The sequence below is a fragment of the Botryllus schlosseri genome, chromosome 16 (genome assembly GCF_051294905.1).
Source record: "Botryllus schlosseri isolate E-star chromosome 16, Bs_hap1, whole genome shotgun sequence".
Classification (NCBI taxonomy): Eukaryota; Metazoa; Chordata; class Ascidiacea; order Stolidobranchia; family Styelidae; genus Botryllus; species Botryllus schlosseri.
Genome location: NC_137251.1, coordinates 16,497,883 through 16,512,780, shown reverse-complemented (window position 1 = coordinate 16,512,780; position 14,898 = coordinate 16,497,883). Strand labels below are relative to the sequence as shown.

The 14,898-nt window shown below is 40.9% G+C and overlaps 1 protein-coding gene across 1 annotated transcript in view; it reads left to right on the top strand.

The window, feature by feature from the left end:
- The window catches only part of LOC145458561 (nondiscriminating glutamyl-tRNA synthetase EARS2, mitochondrial-like), a 205,182-nt gene that overhangs the window by 75,805 nt on the left and 114,479 nt on the right, over positions 1 to 14,898 (top strand). The gene's annotated exons all lie outside the window — the stretch shown is intronic.

Below are 14,898 nucleotides of genomic sequence, written 5' to 3'. Positions count from 1 at the left end.
CATCACAAAGTGCGATGAAATGGGTATGGTCGTAAAACATCGAATTAAGTTAATGTAATGCATAAATGGGATTATTTTCTGTGTTCGCTAAAGGATACATATTTTAATTTTTCCACAGCATCCATACTGTTACGCCGTCATTCCTCGCTGTGGACTCAAAGTATAGCTTATATCCACTTTGGACATTTTTGTACGTTTTGGACATTTTGGCTATAATTAGATTTGAAACAATGTGATCAACGTAAATATGACCAAGAAATTTCAGAGAAATAATGAAAGCCGCGACGTATAATCAAATGCTCGACTATAGAAGCCTATTCCTCGAATCCTAATCGAATCACTCTGCTACTTCGATTTTCAAATATAAAAGTCGGTATATGCACTCAACTACATTGCTACATCCGTGTTCAGAACTTTCTTCAAATATTATACAATAACTGACTCGTCTGCTATAAGCGAATATTCAAAATAATAATGTTGTAATATTTCGCTATTTCGTTTGTTGTGGGACAAGGGTTTGACATATCCAGCCACGCGATAGCATTATGACTTGACTACTCGCTTCACTGGAGGGCAGCAAGAATATGGGTCGATGGTAAACCAAAGTTTTATCAAATCTCTTCGAACCACTGATTCTGACACAAGTGTCTACAAATCGACATTAAAAAATCATGAGTTTCTACCAAATAACATTTTACATTGTGAAACATTGTGATCGCTGCATGCAAAGTGTCTTATTGAGGACAAATACACAGCCTTAACAGCGAAAAGCATCCTTGCGCCTATGTCACGTTCATTTGACGTATTAAATAATATATTCATCCTCGATCGCTCTGGGTACATTGTACTGCCTCCCTGTTCAAATGTTTGGCAGGGCGCCAGACGGCAACATGCCGAAGATTTGAATGTTTCTTCAGACAAACGTTTAAGCGACCTGCCCCTTAAATAAGATACTGAAGTTTTCATAGATCCCTATGATTTATCAAGATAGGGTTTGCAACTTTGGCGGATCCTGGAACACGCGTGATTGTACCATAGATACTTGGGATATGCGAAGATCTTGACTTCAACGTCCGAAACAGATGCTAACAAATGTATTTAACTAAGCAATTACGTCTCAGAAGACGACTCGATTTCCTCACCGCAAAAGAATTATTTCCATTACCCTCAACATGTATGGCTAGGGATCTGCTTGGGCTATTGCAGTTGTCTATACCGGAGAAAATAAAGGATATCATATTTCGATCAGTCCCTCATCATTGCCCTTGCGGAGAGGGAATAAAATAAAATAAATGTAATCTCGCCGCGATCATTCTTGTAACTCACGGAAACTACGGTTGACCTGAAGATAACTCTGACGTGAGAAACTCAAACCTATGCATTCAGTAATTTTGGTAGATTCATATCAATGCAACCCTCGAATTAACAAATAACTTTCAGTCTCTGGTAAATTTCTAAGTGCCTGGAATGCCTCGATACGTATAACCGTTGCTAAAATATCATCTGAGACACCGGCGACCGCGATTATAGTATGAACGAATTTTTAGGAAATTCACCCGAATCGTTATAACACATTTACAGAAAAACAACTTGCGGTTGATTGCAATTTTTCAGAGGAAAGTCCGGAAGTCTGTGACTTGAATAAAGAATTATCTTCGCAATACGTACACTAAGCCATTCACATTTTACAACAACTATAGCCCTACGCGTAACCAAGTTTAAGCGAGTCAGCATTTCACAGTAATGCTCCCTCAAAACGCGACAACTGTATGATGCCGTATTCCAAATGTTGCTAATATTATATCCTAGTTCGGAAATCACCAGAAGTATATTGATCAAATGTCATGTGTCACTACCAGAGTCACTCTCGAATAACATCGGCGATATCAAACTAACGCGGCCCGTCTATGGCGCGTGGTCATCCGGCAGCTTACATCCATCACATCGATACACTACGGCGAAAGCATGCCTCTGTGTCTGTATCCCTAGCTCGAAGCAGACGACGTTTTTTTTTTCTTTTCGATGGGTCCTGGATATCACCAAAACAATAGCAATCACAATACAAGAAATTTTTGGAGCATGCATTTTACTGTAACAGACTTTCCACCTATAATTTGACCAACACCTGCTGCTTTCAAATATCTAAAAACGAACAGCACCCGACACAACGGATGGCCATTTCCTGGAGAACTTTCTGTATAACGCTTCGGAGTTTTCAAACTCGCATAACGCTCACACGCCCCTGTTATATACATACATGGCTTCTGTGGAAGAGATAAAATGTTTGGAAAATAAGTAGGGGTCACTGTCACTTTCTCTCTCACTTGTGCCTCATACAAAATGGACGATAGAGAAGTAACCTCCAAGCAGCGTGTACTTGATGTGCAGCATGTACTGAGCGTCTTACTTATAGACTGCGCCATTGCGATCCAAATGAGCGACTAAAAATGAAATGGAAGGAAGATAATGTTTGCCGTAACACATAACTCATGTTGGCCCGGTTACCTTGATAAATTCCGTGAAATTTATCAATGATATCAAAATCCGCTTGTCTTTTTCTGAAAGATACAGCCATTTCTGCATATTCTATTATCTTTGCAACACAGCATTATTATTCGATGTTCCTAGCTACCTTTACTCCGAATGTGAAATAAAAAGGTAACCTTACATACCATCTAACGCTCCTACGAGCATATAAGCATTCATCCAATAACCGAATGGGTTTCTACGATTCTGAAAAATGTAACAGACCCCCTGTGCTCCAGGAAAGATACGTTTGCTTCCCGTTCGTTAGAATTATTTACAACAAATTGTCAAGTACCTTGGCGTCACCCTTGACGCCGATTTCTAGTGCCCCTATATCATGATTCGTGAGTTATATAACCTGCATTTATATCTGTAGAACTCTGTATATGTCAACTTGACTTTCGGCAAATGTGGTGGCATTTGTATCGAAGTGCAAACTGCACAGCTCTTACGAATTGTGTTTAAACGTATATCCATATTTTGATTGTATTCCCGGAACGCTGCGCCATATTTCCCAATATATGAAACATCGGAATGACCCCAGCTATCGAAACTTCCTCACTGTCAAATGCTAGCGCTGCAACATGCTATACAAGATCAGACTTTCTCATTGGTATGTTCAAGACAGCTGGATCGAGCTCTTTTCGTCACATCTCTTGTATCGTCACACTAGGGTGAATGTTATAGCGCAAACCCTTGTTCTTACAACAGTCCACTTCCGCAGACTCGATCCAAAAGTAACGCGAGAGTGTCATCGTGTATTTTTCAAACATTGTCATTGTGTCGTCTCACACGTGCACACGACTGGAACAAGCCAGCGGCACAAAGCCTAACTGAGATTATTCCATTGTTTATTTGCTAACCCACGAAAATCCTCCAACACCTGGTATCGTGTTCTCATAGAACTAACCCATGGCGTTCGTGAAGTCAGGGAGATGGGCTTATCGCGCGGGGTCGCCCCACATTCTTTTGTTGAAACATCAATGACATTTGGCAAACTGCCACGGGGTGGAGTTCTTGAAATAGTGGTTGATTTGCAAGTTTCAATTCGGTTCCAAAAGTCAAATTCAAACATCAACGCTTTGTGTGGTTGGGAACCGACGGTCCGAAGAGTAGCAGTAGCTAAAGTTGATTTCAAAACCTGTAGATATATATTAATATACATGCTTTGTTAGTCTTGCATCTCAAAGTATGCTGAAAAAAGTGATGGTAAGGTATGGGCGGCTTTGGTTGCCCGCAGGAGTATTAACTGCCATTGAAAATACCGTGTAAATATAGGAGCATCAATTCTAGCTAACGTAAGTTGATTCTAAATTTATCAACGACTTTTATACAGCTTAGCCCTCAGACATTTGGACAACCCTATTAACTTGTTGATAGCGATATGCTTGCAAAACACGCTCTCGTCAGCAGGGCATCGCCAACCAAAATATATTAAGCGAGACTGCCGTATAATGACATTAGCACATGAAATATACGAATAGATAAATATACATGCTGTCACACCGCCTGTTTCCAGGGACTTGCTGGTTCTGTACAGCGGCCTATGTTTGCACTTGAGCACGAAGACATACACTAGTTCATAAGATGGCATCAACATTTCTGCTTCTGCTCGCGCGTTGCCAGCTGTAGGGCCTGTTTAAACCACTTCAGGAGCGCGTGACCATATTTCGATTATGTGAAATGAAATAATAGTTGAAGAGAAAGCTTATCTCAAGTATCATTGTTGATAGCGAATTGATGAAATGGGCATCTGTATTCGAGCAGCGTGAAATCGAGTGCTGCGACTAAACACAAATTTGCCTTGCAAACGAAGGGGGTTTGAGTTTGCCAGACACATACGTAATTGTGGGATGTATAGGGGCAAACGGTCACTTTGAATTGAACCAGCTTTCGATTCTCTCTCATACTATCCTGTTAATATCTGGATGATATAAAAGGCAATGCATATGTCGAGGGTCAAATAGAAATTTTTGGCAAGCTATTGACAAGAATAATTCGACTGATCTCTGCGCAGCAGTGACTACAGGGTAACAATACTTTTGCTAATCAGAGTATCAGTTGATTAATAATTTCATCATACCAAAACACCACAAGACTGCGATACAACGAAAAGGGTCTGTCAAAAAATATCGTATTGGTGGTACCCTGCTCAGATATAGTCTCATCTTCACGTGCTACGACATATTATCGTTGTTTTACGTATAGCCAATTCGAGTTGACACCTGTATCTTTTTCACGTTTGCTGCGTTATCAAAGCTGTGTCTGGGAGCGATTGTTTCGGTTTCGCGAGCCTGTGATGGAACATATTAGTGATCCTTGACTAAACACATTCTTTTACATTTATTCGAGTGGATTCATCTGAACTGGGTAAATCCGACTTCTCGTTTGTTGTCCAGATTTTGTTTTGAATTTTTCCCTACGACAGCAAACTAAACAGTGGGTTGTCTTGTTAAAATTGACAAGGTGCTCGCACTTCAGACAAGCAAGAAGGGTCGATCTGGTTGAATGAATTACTGAAGTCGTCAACGACGCCGGGATAAAATATAGTTTTCAAACTATGTATAATCTCAACGTATATACTGTACAGAAAGCTCTCCTCAATCTTTGGCATTTCATGGGGATATGGATTGTCGTTGAGACGTCAAGTTCAAATGGTAGAAGAGGCAAATTGTCTCGGTAAATTTATGATTCGAATAGTTGGTCGACGATAAGCTTCTCGAGGATTCATTGCTCGCGTGTCATGAGACCCCGAATTCTGCAACCATATGTCTTGTTTTGGTTTTGGGGATACGGATAAGTGTGGCAACAGCTACTTATTTTTTTCTACATCTATTGCTGCAACTTGACCAGCAGAGGTTCGGATATAGCACTTGAGTAAGCAAGTTTTCTTACATTGAAATATATATTTTCATCCATGCAGTAGAGCTATTGCAAATATGTGTTTAATATTGCGGCAAAGGGTCGTGTGATGAATATTATGAATGCTTCGATAGTACTTTCCTGTGGGAGTCAACGTTTTAGTGTATGTAACTGTGTAGGCCTATACTGCATAAAGCTACATGAGCTGTCTCGAACAGCACACTGTTACAATCCGATTTCTTGTCTTGGTTTCGATTCATCCCTGACTATCAACATATATAATGCTTTGAGGTCGTATTGACACATACCGACAGAAGGCATTTTGACGCGTGGATAAAATATGACATGGGACATGTTTGTTTGGAAACTTGTAACAGTACGCCTTCGCAGATCTGTTGATCCAGGCACGATGTCAAACAAGGCACTTCACTACTTTGGGTAATAGATTACTGATATCAAAGACCATTTGCACAAGTTGCAAATGTAACCTACAAAAAGATGCTGCCAAATGCAAACACTGTGATGAGAAAAATAAACATCATAATCTGCTCCCGTGTTGGAAGACTTGTTTGAAGTAAGACTTGGTAAATCCCTTTGTAGTTGGTAGCGATTTTAATTTGTAACGAGGTTCGTCGATTGGTGCTGCGATTCGTCTTAATTTGTAAAGTGAGTTTATATCTTATAATTCGGCTCATAAGTCAAAGTACGAGAATTATTTCGAGATTTGAGCACATGTTGTACTATACGAATTAGTAATTCCTAAATAATTTTTGCCACTCACCCCTTATCATCATGTAATAACAACAACAAAACAGTACAAAAATAAATAATTGCCATTGGTGATCACTCCGACGTTTGAGCACAACTCAAAACCCAAAAAACTAAATTGAAATTCTTGAAGTCGGAATGTATCAGAAGGCTTTGCGTCACCTTATTTTTCCACGCCTTTTGTTTAGGAACCATTGATCTAGCTAGATCGTGTGAATTACACTCGTATATGCATATGTGTTGGGCATACAGTAGGCACAGTGGAATTGTTGAATTGTTGTAATTGTCAAGATATTCCGACTGCTAGTATGTGGCCCCAGAGCTCCTCTTTTGCGCATATACCTCTTATAAAAGTATTATCGCGCAGTGCGTCGGCATATGGAATACACTACTTTTTCTCTTATTTCATCAAAAGAATGCAGCATTAACTGTACAGTGTACATCCACTCGTGTATAGCATCATTGACTTACTTCTGCCACATTTGTATTCAATGCACAAAAATGTGTACGGAATATAAGATATATCATCGCTACCTCAGCGATAAGCTTGTGATAGGAGCAAATGGATTTTAAACTTATCCTTTTCTCTGCGGCCAATCAACAACTGCACTGGGAAGCGAGTGGCGCGGTTGGTTAAACACTAGCGTGACGACGCCAACGGCAGTTGTTCCAATCCCGGCTCGGACTTACTTCTATGTGTCGGTAGTTTATCGAGGCTCCTCATCGCTGACCTCACTGCATAGGCGGCTGTCATACGAAAAGCCCAGATGAATCAAGTAACAGACGATCTTACAAAATCGGCTGCAACAGACTCGGGCGAGGACGTGTGGGAGAGAGAGAGGGGAAGATGTTAATGATTTCGTGACTGGAAGTCGTACGCAAAGCGTACCGAACGCAAAGACATACGCGCATTACAATATTCCTGATCGGGCACAAATGCCCGCGTCGGCGATAAGCGCCAAAATTGTTCAATAAATACAAAAAACAGAGCTGCGCTGAACAAGCTATTTTATTGTCCTATGTTTTATATATAGGTCTGCATCGGTTTACCACGAGTTGTATAAAGAAAAGCAGGCTATGAATCTATCACAGATAATTACATTTTTTTCTGTGAACAATATAGGAAATGTTTTCGAGGTAGCTGACAGAAAGCGTGAAAATGAGAGAAAATGGGATATTTGATCATATACCCCATTATTGCATGGCAAATTTAAAACGGCATATTTGATCATACACCCACCCCATTATTGCATGGCAAATTTTTTTACCTAAAAAACGAAATATTTTGACCTTAAAAATTGGAATTTTAACATTTTTTTACCTTAAAATACTCAATTTTGACCTCGTGTATGTAAATTATGTGTTTTCGCACATAATGTTAGAATTGTACTATTTATCTTCATTTTTGGTTGGAACTGTTTGTCCTTACTAGTGCGGAGCGGATCGACAAATTCTCTGGTCCGACTCCGATTCGGCTCCGGCCGTATCAGGAAAAAGTACTGATTCGGCTCCGATCCGGCTTCGGCCAAAAATGAAAAAGTCTGGGCGGAAATCCGGCCCTACACGGTACGGTGGTTCCGTGAATTTATAAATATGGCTCGTTTATTTTCGCACTGGCTTGGTGGTTACTTGCGAGTGGTTGGTTGGTTGGTTGGTTGGTTGGTTGGTAGTTATTTAGTAACAAAAGTCATGCTTATCCATAGAGATTCTGGCCTTATCAAAAAAGTACTGATCCGGCTCCGGCCGTATCAGAAAAAGTACTGATCCGGATCCAATCCGGCTCCGGCCAAAATTGGAAAAATCCGGCCGGATGTCCAATCCGGCTCCGGTCCATGCTCCGCACTTGTCCTTACGAAGTAGTTTGGCCTGAAAAAACTTTTTTGACTTTAAAACTGACAGATTTTTACATGAAAAAACTTTACTTTAACGAAATTTTGGACCTATGAAGAATTCCCGTAGTTACATCACGCATTATGGTAGAAATAATTAAAATTGGTTGTAGTACAACGAAAAATACTTTCCTACATCCTCGGGTAGAAAGTGTCTGTCCTTACTAAGTAGCTGGCCAAGAATGGAGAAAGAACGTTCAACAGAAGCAGTTTTTGGCTGGCAACACTGAAGTTGTGGATACACTGCCCGTGACTCACCGTGTTGCTTCATTCTGACAATGGTGTGTACATCACAATTTTTCATTATGCGCTTCTTGATATAATAACCAATGCCCAAGCAGTCTTGCTTCAGTAAGAAATTGCGGTAAGTTGAGCGTAACACCATGTCAACCTATTTGTTTCATTTGACCGTTTATGATTCACAATGAGCAGACAATGGGCCGTCTACAACGGTAGGCATATAAAATAGGCTACAAGCTGTAAAATGTCAAATGTTAAGTTCACCGACAGTGCAAAATCTACGATACAAACAAAATGCAGAGGTCAAAATTTTTTTAAATTTGTAAACATTTTGACCTAACGCTACAATTTTGGCAAAATTTTGACATGTCAAAAAAATCGCTCCGCGACGGCATTCCTGCCAGTCCGCCAGGAATATTACAATTTGGTACTTTAATTTCAAGATGCACTGTTGAAGGCTTGTCCATTGATAAAATATATAAAACATCAAACTTTAAAGTGCTTCATAACTTCGTGAGGTAAAATTAGGGCTGGAAACATGTTCGATTTGACTTAAAGTTCAAGACGTTTCAGTTGACGAAATGCGAGCGACAAGTAGGCCTACAGAACAGATACGAGCTCCCTCATCGCTAAGCGCAGTTTGATCATTGGTTTTCGATTCATTCATTTTGTGCAGGACCGTAACTGGGGCACCCCACTCCGCCCAATTGGAGAGGGGCCCGAGCTTGAAAAGGGCCGAAACTATTTCGCAAATGAACATAAATCATAGCGTATTTATTTGAAACTTTTTCCAACATTTTTCATTTTCTTTTCGCGCTTTGCACGATTTAGTGTCCCTAAATGTCTTGCTTATTAGGTGCCCTTCTCCGAGAAATACGCATGATTTATAGGCATTTCGGCGTCCGCCATTACCGCGCCACGACGTACCAACACATAATGAAGTTTAGGTTAACATGGGACTCCGAAATGTGGGCCAAAAATTCGGCCGCGAGAAAACCGCTTCAGTCGTGAATGATCGAAAATTTTCGCTATTGGCGCGATAAGCTGCGTAAACTCTCTGCTTACGCTGAGTAGAATGGATGTGATCACAAGTACAGGTGAAAACATCCACCCAACTGTGGGGTCTGGGGGCGAAGCCCCCGGAGGTTTGGCTTATCCCCATGTGGGGGCTCCAAGATCAACGTTTTTGGGGGTGGGCTGACGAAGTGCTTTTTCGGTCCGGATTTGCGGATGGCCGGTATAGCTGCTGCAATGTGTTTTCTTGCGGCACGCATTGTATGCGTAGTTGCCAGAGTAGCCTGCGTCTCGTGGCAGTGGGCAATGAGCAAGGTAGCACGACAAGGTGCTTGGTTCGGCTGCGATACGCTGCATCTTTCGATATTGTCAAAGAGAAAAATATTTTTGTAGTTGGCGTGGTCGGTTAAACCCACAGCCTTCGGCGCGAAAGACTGTAAACGACTCTCGGCGGTAGCACGTTTATGTGGACAATGCAATTTTACCTCGACTCGGCAGACTCACTACTATAAAATCACATGGATACCATCATGAATATAATTAAATACGACCAAAACCCTCTAAATGTCACTCTCTAGCACAGTGGTTCTCAACCGGGGGTCCGCGGACCCCTGGGGGTCCGCGAAGCATTTTCAGGGGGTCCGCGAAGCCTCAAGATAGTTGATAAGATGATTTTTATTGTTTTTAAATTTGGAAAATCACGAGTCAGTTACGCTTCATTACTATTAATACTGCATAGCTCACTTCAACCGAATGGCAGCCTGAGATGAAATATCCTACCACGCAGACTCATTTTGATTGCTAAATTGCCACCAGCCTACGGACGCAACATTTTCCTGTTTAGAGATGTTTTGTTGCGGGGATTGTGGAAAAAAGTTGGATGAGTAAGGTGTTGAGGAAATGTTTACAAAGATCCATTTTCCCCTGCGACATATAAAACCATTTTTCCGAAATAACGTCAAAATAAGCTACTTAGATCGGTGGTTTTCAAACTAAAAGGAGCACCCCTCTTGGGGGGCGTGAAAGCATCTGAAAGGGGCGCGAAGCTGCGGCCAACTGAAAGTTGTTTCTCGCTCCACGCGGTTTACCTCCAATTCATGGTTGTTGCCCGGTGTATAGTCCAAATTTCGTATTTGAGAACACTCTCATCAACAGTCACAACCTTCCATGCCATCAAACTGTAAGTTGCGATTTCTAGCACTCTGGTTTCATTTTGTGATATGACGATAAGTGGCCGCGAAATTTTTCACGATCATAAGGGGGGCTTGTCTAAAAAAGCTTGAGAACCACTGTGCTAGATAGAAATGACTATACGCTTGACATTATCTGTTCATTAAAAAAATGTCTGACAATGTTGGTTGCCATATTTGTTGCGATTATGTGTCGTCTGAAGCGTAACGCGTTATCATTACATCCGCCACCACCTATTGTTGAAATGGATTTTCGGCACTCGCTAATATCCTATCGAAGGCGCGGATTCCCAAGACGAGACCACGTATTTCAAGAAATGCAATTGCAGAATTCGCTTTGAAATAATAAAAGTCAGTTGACACAATCTCTACATGGATTATTTGGAAGAAAAGTCATTTTGATGCTGTTTATCACTGAGCCTACAGTCATGAGATCAGATGACGAATGCGCGATAATTGAGCTAAATCTGAACTAAAACTTTCTGGGGGTCCGCGGGGGTCGTAACGGTCCGAAAGGGGTCCGCGAAGACAAAAAGGTTGAGAACCACTGCTCTAGCACCATATATTTGCAAAAAACGGTTGCATACTTTACATTTTGGCTTCATTAAAATTTTGAAAGTTCACCGGTCCGCCAGACATTTTTTGAAATTTTACCGGTCCGCGAGGCGAAAAAGGTTGAGAACCACTGATGTATACAATCACTTTGCAGGTAAAATCGTTAGATGTCACAATTATTAACAATTTTTACAATTTTTTGACCTAACCACAATTTCGGCAAAAGTTCTTCCAAATATACTACATATTTAATAGACACGCGTCTATTCATATATCCGAAAACGTATGATTGGCTAAGAGGACGAAATCTCGTTCAGTGGACGATTAATGGTTTTAGGAACAAAGGGGTTAAGCATATTCCCTGTAAACGTAACCATTTTACGCTATTGTGTTGACAGTTAATTGTCCAAATTATCTATGAGACCTCCCATATGAATAGCGGGCCCGCTGGTGAATAATGACTCTTGTCACTCTTTTGTCTGATCATAATAGGAACAAGCTATTTACAACTGAGTTACAACGCTGCGGAATGCGTACAAAATAGGTAATCGGAAGCCTACTAGTTGTCAAAAATCGTATGTCTCGGACGCGAAAGCATCGCATCCCTTGATCATACAGAGAATCTCGGGAAATTCACACACGCCACCTATGTACCGTTGTTATGTTTGTTAGCTCATCCAACCCTGTTCCATGTCGTGTTCATGTCATTCAAATAAAAGAAATGTGGACGGCATGTGGTAGTGCGATGGAGAGCCATTTTTGTTTGTGGGTTGTGTTGGTTCTTTTGTAGGGTACGAAAGATACCTTTACGAGATACTCCTCACATGCTTATTCGGAAGACTTCAAAAAGAATAATATTCGCGCACCAAACAGTCAACAAAAATTCCCTACGAATCTACCACTCACGGTCCCAGCCCAAAGCAAATATGTCCAATCTAAAACACACCATCCTAAATCTTGTCTACGTGATCCCAAGCAATACCGATGCTCCGAAACATCTGTTTAAACAGTTCCCGGATAATGAATACCATACTTTACAAAGTGCTATACAAAAAAAAACGATGTCAAAGCAAAGTTTATATAGAAAAGAAAGTTATCTGTTGCCAAGTTTCATGTCATACGTCATGATCCAGATATGGTTCTGTACAAAATTTGCTACTTACGTTGAGATCCAACTGTTGTATCTTATTGTTTGCTGTCATGAGTCTCACGTCACGCGCACGAATTACGCGGTGATCTCATAGCGTTTGAGCCTTGGATTTTGTGACATCTAACGATTTTACCTGCAAAGTGATTGTATCATCATGTGCGTAACGAGGACCAAAATCGAACTCAAAACGCAGCATTGGAGTTGGGTCAGGTTTAAATTTGTGAAATGGCTTGTACTGACAGGTCGTGCCAGCATTGTGCCGAAAACCTGCTTGTTTCAATGATTTCATCGAACTAAACACCTCCACCATAAACACAACCTTCACCATTTCTCCATTGTGGCCGCCCATAGTCCTCAATCCTCGTTGTCGAGATCACTATCTGTGCATTCTTTGGAGCGTTACAACCACCTATATACCAGTCCGAGACGAATAGATGGTGACGACGCATTGGCCCAAATGCCAGTCGAAACTGGCAGGCGATTAGCGTCGTAATCTAAGTGTAATGCGATAACTCCCACATATTTGTCAGAGAATGTGGTTATGGAAAACGCGCAATCGACGTCAACAAATAGCTAAAATGTATTCGGGAAGTATAGGTGTTTTTGTGGGATTGAGTTTCATTTTCAATTTACTGGAAGTGCATTCGTTATTATCCTTGTCAGGTGCATCCTATTCTTCGAATACTTTGAGTTGAGCAGGGCTACAAGTCACATGTCCGGCGGATCACTTCCAAATCCCTATGTTCAGACAAGCAGATGATTCTACCTGTCTAATTAGACTAATTGGAGGGGAATGCTGGTCATCGAATTCTATTCTAATTTGTGAAACGATCCTGTGTTCTAATTTTAGTTCTTATCTAGTTTCTGGTTTTCGAGCAAATGCTGCAGGAGAACTGTATAGAGCGAAACGGGCTAAGCTTGCTGTACAGACATTTGTAATGCTCGTGCTTATGAGAACGACCCGCGATTTAATATGAACTGAACTTGATTGAATTTCCATGTTTTCGCGAATTCGGTTATTGTAATTCTAATCTTATTTCGAAAAAAAAAATGCGTAGCTATAACTCTACTCTAATTTGGAAACACTTGTGTAGCTATCATTCTAATTATATTCTAATTTGGAAAAGCTGAAAATTTTCTAGTTGTCTAGCTCTGACCACGAAAAGGGGGTGTTGGGGTGATAAATGTACAAGTGTACATATATATATCCATCCTGTGCCATTGTGGGACCAAGGGCGTAGCCAGAAAAAAAGTGACGAGGCAAAAATTTGATGAGATAAAATACCCCTAATAAAGATATGGGAAAATGGCGTTAAAATGATGGTCTTGGGCCCGTCTTGAGTCATCAACACAATTTCTGAGGGGATCTTTTACATCGCTTTCACCCACAGATATAATATGAATGTTATGAAAAATCAGCATGCCATTACTTCCGCGTCGGGAGCGAAATTTTTTTAAAGTTTATAGATCAACTTGGTCAATTATATTGTTACTTGCATATTGGCTATACGTTAGAATTTCCAGACTTGCCGATATACCTGATAGAAGCGGTGTCTTCAAAGATTTAGAAGGCACGTACAACTACATAGTACATATACATATTAAGCAGGGGCGGTCAACGTTTTTGCTATTCACAGCCGCATTTCGACTACAACATTGTACGGTCACATTCCAGCAGACAGTCGTAATAACCACCTCGGCGCCAAATATTCATGGTAATTTGGCTACTGGGGGATTTCGCATCGCGGACAGCACTTTTAGCGTCTGTGCCACCACTTTTTTCTCGCAAAATACGTTGCTCAGGAAATTTTCTACTTGTAGAAGCGGAACGCCCCCACAAGCTTACTATACCCCCGAAAAAGCGAGTACTAACGTTATGGAAAGATATTGGGATCCATTGTCTAGTCTCGACGTGCGCAAACATTTTTTCAACGTCATGAATGAATTTCGTCCATAATATAGGTATTTGCACATATTACTATCAAATATTCATTCTTTCTCAACGCGTAAAATTGAGGGGGCATGGCTCCTTTGCCCTCATGGCTACGCCGATGCGTGGGACTCATGGTTGATGGCTTTGACGAATGGGAGAGAGCGTGGTGCAATGAGGGATTAAGAACAATACCAACATCTCGTCTCTGTCTTTGACACTGATTATGACAGGAAAATGACTATGCAATTATTTCTTTAATTTGATTCGACATGATTTTAAGTTTTTTGACGGACCAAGACACGTATCAAACGCCTAATCGGTTATTAAACTTGGAAAGTCGCCGGATTTTCTGCTACTTAAACGATGCGACTTTAAAAACCTGTCAATAAAATATACCGGAATTCGTGCGAAACAGCGTAATCTACCAGGAAAACTGCGTAACATTCGCAAACATGTGACATAAGAAGCTGACGGGATTATGTGTTTTACATTTGTAATTAAGTCCCGCTTCTGTAGTATTTTAACTGTTGACTGGCATAAGCTTAAAATGTAGCCTTGTATATCTTCTCTACGGACGACATGAAGGCGCGGTACACGAACCTGGAGACCGGTAATCAATCCTGATGTGATCACGAAATGTCGGGGAAATATTTATCATTTCTGTAATCGCTTTCAGATTATCAAATGTGTGTGGTTTTGTTTCAATACCGAAAGGTCACGAGAATAGCTCTGCGATGCCAATCGACGTCTACATAATTATAAGGTCGGTGG